At 47.1% G+C, this 8,739-nt stretch overlaps 1 non-coding gene across 1 annotated transcript; it reads left to right on the forward strand.

Moving 5' to 3' along the window:
- Positions 1-4,091: 4,091 nt before the first annotated feature.
- On the forward strand, positions 4,092-4,226 carry LOC115616208. The gene has a single exon (XR_003994233.1). It is a non-coding gene; the product is annotated as a small nucleolar RNA SNORA14 (small nucleolar RNA).
- Positions 4,227-8,739: the final 4,513 nt, after the last annotated feature.

Here is an 8,739-nt window from a genome sequence, read left to right on the forward strand (position 1 = left end):
TTACCCCCACACCACAGCAGCTGTGTTGTTGGTGTGCTGGATCTAGAGAAGAAAGAGCATCATGACTGTACAACAAGAACTTTGTCACAGTGCTCATCCAGAGGCACACAATTTCACTGTTGCATTTAAAATAAGGCATTGAAAGTTAGTGAAATTTTCATCTTTTTTACTGACATTTTCTGAGGTCTTAGAAGAAGAAACTAGCAAAGGATAACTCAATCATGCTTCACCAGACTAATCCCCGCCGGCTCATGTGGGGACTTTTACATGCGCGACACTGTGCTGGCCACTCCTCCTTTCAGGCATTCCCTCTCCCTGGAGAGCAGATGCCCCCCAGGGCCCTGCCACATGCCTGGTCATTTCAAAGCCAGCCAATATGGATTCCACACATTTTCCAGAGTCTGCTTCTTGCAAACAGGGGGGTTGAATTAATTCCAGGCAATTTATCACACAGGCAGCACAGCAGGTGGCAAGTACGACACTGTAGACCAGTGATCAAAGAGCACCCAGTGGGTCTACACGTGCCCGTATCTGAAGAGCCCAGGCGTCTCTCCTAATAACACACATTGAACGTTTCAGCTCCCTGTACAGGGCATCAATCATTTTCCTGTTGGTTATCATTTTCTATCATGTGTCTCTTGTGCATTTTTAATTGGTTAATTACTTTATTCATACACTAAGCACACCCTCAAGCTCCAATTATTATCAGCATTAAGTGCTCAGTTCATCCTATACATCTTTTAGAAGCTATATTTGGCTGTTTCCTCGTCCACACTTCCTTCTGGTACAATACCATAGGGGTCCTGCAGATACCTTAGCTAGTCCTTTGACAGACTATAGCCATCCTGCTCATTAGTCTATTATCTAGCTGCTTATCAGCCCCACTCCCAAGCTCCTCATTACTGCAGTTGCAATTACAATAGCTAACATTCCTGCTTTCAGGCCTGAATAGTACTACTTCACTTGTAACAGGCCACTGCTATTCAAGTTAACAGCTCCCCACAGCAATAGTAGGTTGACTTTCCTACATAAGCCAACACCTACATCTCCTTAATGAACAGCAGAGCTGTTCCTTCTGTTTGTTCACACTTCACTGTGCGCATTGTGTGTTATATCTTCGGTTAAAGGCCCTGGCTGGGCCCCAGGGGAGAAATCCAACTCTTTCCTCATCCTTGCTGCTGCTCTCTGCTTGGCTTGGAAAGGAATTGAAATGGCTGCTTTCTCCAGAGTAACCAAATACCTTCGTCTGGAGGAAGCATCTAGAGGTCAGGATGGGCTGACCAGGAGCAAGGACGAGTAACAGTAAAACATAAGGGCAAACTGGGAGGCTGTTGGAGCAGCACGAGGTGCCTGCACATACACCATGGCCCAGGGTTGGTTTAGTTTTGGCTCTTTTATGCCGCCTGCTTCTTCCTGCTGGAAGAACTGCCTTGTGCCAGGGGAGGGTGGGAGGTTAGCACAGAATGTCCACTGCCTTTTGACATGTTCGGTACTGACATACCAGTGAGTGCTCTCACTGTGTCTTTAGTCCAGTCCAGCATCACAAGGCTGAGCAAGATCTGACTGAACATGTATTTTTACTTCTACAGATTCAGCTTCAGCGGGTTCATGGCTGCACAGGTGGGAGCTCCAATGCAAGTGCCATGGCATAAATGTGCATCAGCCCAGCAAATGCCACACCAGCCCAGAGGATGCTGCTGTGAGGTGCAGGAGTTGTGAACCCACCCCTGCTCATGGATTTGGTCTGCAACAATGGAGCAGGACTCCCACACAGACCACTGAGGGAATGAACAGTTGTTGGAGGAGCTTTCCTGTATGTCCCTATCCTGCCACCCAGCAGAGCTTCCCCCCGCTCCTAGAGATCTACTGTCAGTCTGTGAGCAAGGCAAAAACCACATCAGGCTTGCTTCCATCACCTGCACCTGTCCCCTCACCTGCAGCTCCTGGTTTGCAGGACACAACCCAGAGAGCTTGCTCGCTTTGACTTCCCAGTCTTCTTGCTGCTGGCAGGGAGCTCAGGACCCGCTGCACATAGCGGTGCCCTGCTCCTTTCCAGCAGGCTTGATGGCTGTGTCCACAAGCCAAACCTTGTGCTAGAAATAGGGTCAGCTAAGGCACTGGATATAGGCCCTCTGACCTTTCCCATGGCTCTGCTGATCCTGAAATATAGCTGTCCCCACCCAGCTGGGAAAGCAGGCTCATGCAGAAGGGCAATTTTATGCATTTAAAGCACCGTCTTCTATTCCTGCACTATAATCCTGTGTGCAATATTAATTATCCAGCTAGCACTGTTGCCATGACACTTCTTAAAGCCATCAAAGCCAACATAAGCATGTTAGACTTCCACCCCACCCTTCCTATTTGATCCTGGACTCCAGACAACGTCTCAGTGCCAAGCGCTCGTGGCAGAGGAGGAACAGGCACCGTCTCAAGGGTTACCTAGTCCTCTGCACAGCACAAGAAAAGTCCAGATTTGGACTTTTGGAAGTTGTGTCTAATTCTGAAGCTGCATTCCAAGAACTGACTGACTCCAAACATGCCCATTTTTAGGTCACATTGCAAAATTACTTTTTTCCTTATCACAACATTATCCTATCTTTAGAAGCTAAAAGGGATGATTAGAGTTATAAGGAGAAAGTAAAATAGAAGTGAAGGGGGTGGGGTGCATAAACAGATCCAGAGCCCTGAAAAAGACACAAATATGAGATCAAAAGAGGATAAGCCAAATTCTGAATAACCTGATGTATTCAGCATTTACATCCCTCTGACACTTAAGAACCCCTACAGGCAGCAACAGAACAGATCTGGGTCCTTCCCCCTCCCACCCAGAGCACAGCCTATATACTGAAAGCAGCTCTCTTATACCTCCAAAAGCTGGGAGGAGGTCAATCGTATTTAACCTGGCATGAGGACAAGTGTAAGAGAAACGCTTCCTGGTTAAGGGTTTGTGCTAGGGAATGATTTTTGCCTCTGTGTGAAAGCACTGGTGTGTGGACCTCTCCTTTGCAGGGTCTGTGATGAGCACAGGCAGGGTCCCCACAAGCTTGGCCAAAGGCACAGCAGGTAACCACAGGACTGGTTTTGGCCACAACATGCTTCCAGGCTTCAGTCCCCCATATATATGCAGCTTGAGGTTACATCCTTTGTCTGAGGGACAGGGCAAGCTTATCTTGCAGGATTTAAGCTCTCCTCTACAGGCTGTTTTTATACAGCAAGGTGGGCTTTCCTACCTTATGTTGAATTCCCATTGCCAGCTACAGCAGTGACTGCAGGTATCGTCAGAAAGCTGCAGAGAACCCTGAAACTGGGTGGTAAAGCAAGCCCAGAAGTTTCCCTCACCCATCATGGTCACTTAGTGCCGTATTCCCAGCAATCATGCTGCAGAGTTACATTGAAAGCAAGAAAAAACAAGCAAGAAAAGGCAAATGGAGATCACAGGCATGGGCAGGAAAGACAGACTGCTTCCCTTGGGAAGTCACTTCTGTTTATGTTAGCTGGTGAAGGGCCTGGAGCACAAGTGTGATGAGGAACGGCTGAGGGACCTGGGAGGTTTAGTCTGGAGAAGAGAAGGCTCAAGGTGGGGATCTTATCGCTGTCTGCAACTACCTGAAAGGAGGATGGAGCTGGTCTCTGGTCCCAAGGAACAAGTGACAGAACGAGAGGAAATGGCCTCATCTGCCCCAGGGCAGGTTTAGATGGAGATGAGGAACAATTCTTTCCCCAAAGGGTGCTCAGGCATTGGAGCAGGCTGCCCAGAGCAGTGCTGGAATCACCATCCCTGGAAGCGTTGACACACCATGCAGATGAGGCCCTCAGTGGCATGGGTTAGTGGTGGCCTTGGCAGTACTGGGGGACGGTTGCACTGGATGATTGTAAGAGTCCTGTCCAGCCCAGTTGATTCTATAATTCTCTGTGTGGGCAGTGCTGTCCCTGAGGGCTCAGCAGTCAGAAAATCCAGTGCCCCCATAGACAACCCTGTGGTGATGATTATAATGTTTGCTTTTGGCAGATGACCAGGTAAAACAACATGATCTCTTACAACAGGGTTGTTGCTGTTGTAAGGCAAGAGCCAGTAGGAGCCATTAGGTCTGCTGCATTCTTAACCCTCCCGGCAGCTCTGTTATCAGCTTCCAGGGTAAGAGTAAATGTAAGAGAAAACTGTTGATTAATCCAGAATGTAGAGCTCCCCTCCCGTGACTCTTCATTATTTCACATCTTCAACAGTTGTTTAAGTGTTTTAATAATTAGTGAAGGCTTTAAATGCACCTGTAAGCCTGAGCGCTCAAGGTACTTGAACGAATCCTGAGATACACAGTTGGACTAGATGGCCTTTGAAGGTCCCTTCCAACCCAACTGTTCTATGATTCATGGTTTAAGACATGCACTGAAGGCATAGTTGTGCTTGCTTCCTATGCCTCACTGCCCCTTCAGGATATACCCTGCCTTCTTGGATGGGGCTTGGAGCAACCTGGTCTAGTGGAAGGTGTCCCTGCCCATGGCAGGGGATTGAAACTAGATGAGCTTTAACATCCCTTCCAATAAACTACTCTATGATTCTTCCTGAAGGAGCTGAAAGACACTCACCAGTGCTCTGCTCAAGCTCTCCATGTGTTGCAGGAGCTTCCTTGGTGGCCTTAGAGGTGATCCTCAGAGTGAAAAGCAGCAAGAATAGAGCTACTCCTGAGCAAGGGGGAAGCCAGCAGCAGAGTAGAATTCAGGGACTGGCACATTCCAAGGTGATGGAATGGGACTAGGCTGGTGACAAAGGCAGGTCCATCAGCAGTCCTAGAGAGAATAAGGTGACAAGTAAGGTCCAGGGTTCAGCCAGGAAGACTAACCAGAGCTGGAGACAAAAGCATCCACAACACAGCTGAAATCAGGGCTAGATGCTCAGGCCAGAATTTAAACTGAGCTGCTGGGTGGGTGGGGGAGACCAGGTTGGGCTGGTGGGGCAATTAAGGCCTATTAGTGCCCCCAGGGCCATGGCACTCAGGCTGTGGAAGCTGCCTTTTCCCTGCAGTTTTGGGACAGCAGCAGCATTCCTGGGTCTGAGAGAAAAGCACTGCCTGTACATGGGTGGCAGGGCATTGCCTTGTGCAGATTCCTTCCAGCCGTCCCAGGCAGGGAGGGTAACATGGCTGAGAGAGCAGTAGTACCATACTTTGCCCTAGTGCTTTGTTTTAAGGCTCTTTTTAGGTTCTTTCCTTGACTTAGTCCCCAGTGCTTTATATTCTTTATTGTGCCAAGATTAGATATGCATTGTCCTACTGCAGAAGTATAGCAGGTCAATACAAAAGCAAAATGCTTATTCTCTGAGAACTCATAGGAGAGGTTGTCGCCAAGGGGTAAGCCTTTCCTTTATTGCCCTGAAGGTTTGCTTACCTCCTCTGTCTGCATCCGGGTACCTACTTCCAGGTAGGGAAGGTGAGCCAGGAGCTATAAAAGCAAGGAGATACAAAGCAAGGAGCTGCTTCATTTACTGTAGAAGGAGATATGAGTGGATCTTTTACTTCTGCCTATGAAATCCCATTTATGACAATATTCACACCTACAAGCAGCTGGCACCCCTCTTCATATGCCAGAGGCTCTACTGGTGATGAGTTTCTGGCTAGGAACATTACCACTCACAACTGATATGTTAATGCAATTAGAGACAGTGCCAAGTGCAAAGCAGTATTTGTCCTGATATTATTGGTGATAAAGGAGCCTCCTGTGTGAGAAGCAAGTCCATTTCCAATCCATCTGTATCTATATCTAAAAAAGCTTTCATTTTCCTGAGCGCTGCAGCAGATTCTCATGATAAATTGCTGCCATAGCTTAGCTCCCAACTACATTACATCCTATTCAAATCCCCTTCATTATAACAAGAAGCAATATGACACCAAAAGCTTGTCTCAGGAATTTATGGCACAGTGGAGACTCTTAGATCCACTAAACCCCATTAAAACCAACTCCCTTATAAAACATACACCTTATTATGCACTTCAGTAGCGGGCAGCAGGTTGCCTTCTGCCAGGGCTCTTATTACCTGTGCAAGGAGGAGCATGTGAAAGCAGTCAAGTCCCTGCTGAAAGCATGGGGCTGGCGCAGCATCCATGCCTCCTGCATAGCACATATCAGGAATGTTGGTGCTGCAGAGGGCTTTGTACAGTCATCTTGTACTATAAGTTGTCTCACTAAGCCAAGACAAAAGAAAATACACCCTGTCGGCTAAAGCCAGTCTTTAGGTCTCTTTCTGACACAAAGCTTTGAAAATTTCATTTGGGGTGGAATGAAATATTATATTAAATCCAAAGTGAAATGTGGTTTGTTTTCTTTAAAGCCATTTAATTAAAAAAAACACCACAAAACTCTCAAAATCTCTTAAAATCCTGTAACCTGGAACTTCAGGAGTGGAGCAGCAACGCGTGCTGATTTCCTGAGCTCTCCCTTCAAACACGCTCTCTGCTTGCAAACGTGTCAGTCTTCAGAGAGTCATTTCTGTTCCCAGCACTGTTGCCTGGACCTGCCTGTAGCACCTTCTCAAGCCAGGGAAGCAGGAAAAGAGATGAAGTACCCCGCCAGGCTGCTTTGCAGTTTCAGGCCTCTCTGACCACCTCCATCGCCATCCCCACGCTCTCTCTTCTGCTCCCACCATCGGGGCTCAGCTTCTGCAGGAGAAGTGAATGCCACCAGGCAGTAGCCAGGAGCAGTGGAGTAGCAGTCAGGTATTCCTCATTCCACAGTGATCAGGCACGGGAGTAGCCCAGGAGACATTACAAGGATGGATGACCCTTTCGAGCTGGGAAGACACAGCATGCCTCACCCCTGAGAAAGGCATTCTGCTTTTCTCCCACACCATGTTGATTCTCTTCCCCCACTCTTCACCTGCCAGTGTTCATACCAAGCGCCAGGCTGTGCCCTTCAGGAGTCCAGGTGGCAGCTCATGTCTGATTAGTGTGCTGCTCATTAGACTAGGTAAATATGTTTGTGTTTTCCTCTTTTTCCCCCTCGTTTAGTCTCATCTGACTGTATTGTTTATTGTACTGGATTATGTAAAGCAAAGTATAAGCAATATTGGAAACAGGGAGGTAAGCAAAGCTTGCACCCACTCTTCTGGACCATCCCAAGGACAAAGGTGCAGGCTCCCACCGTGTCAGCACTGAGTCACCTCTGTGCAGCCACCGAGCCTGCAGCAGGGGTGAGTTTGTCCCATTCTAGGGGTGGGTTTGTCCCGCTCCTGTCCTGGGAGCGATCCAGCCTCCCACCATCACTGACTGCCCCCTAAATCAGCCAAAGTGGGATGCATAGTCCCCATCACAAGCATCCTGTGGCAGTGCTGGCATGTTCACCTCTGTCCTGCTCCTGCTTCCCAAAGATTCAACAACAAAGATTCAATCAACAACCCTTGGGGGAGTGTGCAATGAGTTGCTGCTGTGCTCAGCACAGGGATGACTTAGGATGGCTGCCTCTCACTGTCCTGAGTCTCCTTGAAGGGGAGTCTGGGTTAACTCTGCTGAGGTGGGTGGTTTTCTGCCAAAGAGGCAAGTAAGAAGTTGAAATCCTGCAGGAGAGATGAATAATAAGAAGCAGGAGATGTGTCCGGATCAAACAGGCCTGCATGGAATTGAAAGAGAACTTGACGCATACAGTGGACTAATCTGTAAATACCTCAAGGTAACTCAAGCACAGCTACACATGTTCATGTGGCTTTTAAAGTCATGTAGATCCAGATGAGCAAATGTCTTCGTGACAGGATGTCATGGATTATTGATGCTGAGGCCAGAAAGGCTACTCTGTCCTTCTTCATCACCAAGGCCAGATAGTTTTACGAAGTGATTCCTGTTTCAAACCTATAATTTCTGGCTGAGTTAGGGCAGCTCTTTTAGAAAGATGTCCAATTTCAAGTTAAAAACCTCCAAGTGAGGAAGAATCAACCATCTCGTCTGTATGTTGTTTAATGGCTAATTCACTTCACTGTTGAAATGTGTCTTCTTTTCAGGTTGAATTTGTCTAATTTCAGCTTCCAGCCACCAGATCTTGTTACACCTTTGATCGCCAGATTAAAGAGCTCTCTAGTCTCAAATATATTCTCTTCTGCTGGGTACTTCCAGACTTGTGTCAAATAACTATTCAAAGTGCTTTTCATTAAACCTTTCATTAGAAAACAAGGTGCGGGTCTTTTTGTTGGTTTTTTTTCAGAGTTTCACTAACTTTTATACCTCTTTCTTGGATTCTTTCCATGTTTTCATTATGTGTGACCCTGGAAGTGGACACTGAGCACACTGATAATTTTATTAAAGCAATGCACAGTCCCACATGAACGTGAAGCCAGTGTGTGTTGCTTTTTGTCATTCTCATCTTTAGCAACTCCAAGTTCAGAAGGCTTCCACCTGATCCCACTATGCTTTTCTAATCCATGCTCTGAACAGCAATCTCAACTTGTGTACATGTCTTTGTTCCTGGATACATGGATCTTCATTTCATTGAACCAAAATTCAGACTTCTGGAACAAATTCAGCCTACTAAGTGATTCATGCTGCCTTGGTGACATTTGTCTTCCTGCTGCATTTTATACCCTCTTTAATTCTTATCTCTAAAGACTCTCTCTTCCAGGTCATCGATAAATACTGAGCTGTTTGGTCTCTTCAGGAAGGCCTAGTACTGATGATTTGACCTAGAAACCCCTGAGGGTGGTCTCCAAAGTCCCCAAGGGAGTACATAGTGCAGATATTCCCTGTATCTAGACAGTACCTTTGG

This window comes from Strigops habroptila, chromosome 12, assembly GCF_004027225.2.
Source record: "Strigops habroptila isolate Jane chromosome 12, bStrHab1.2.pri, whole genome shotgun sequence".
NCBI lineage: Eukaryota > Metazoa > Chordata > Aves > Psittaciformes > Psittacidae > Strigops > Strigops habroptila.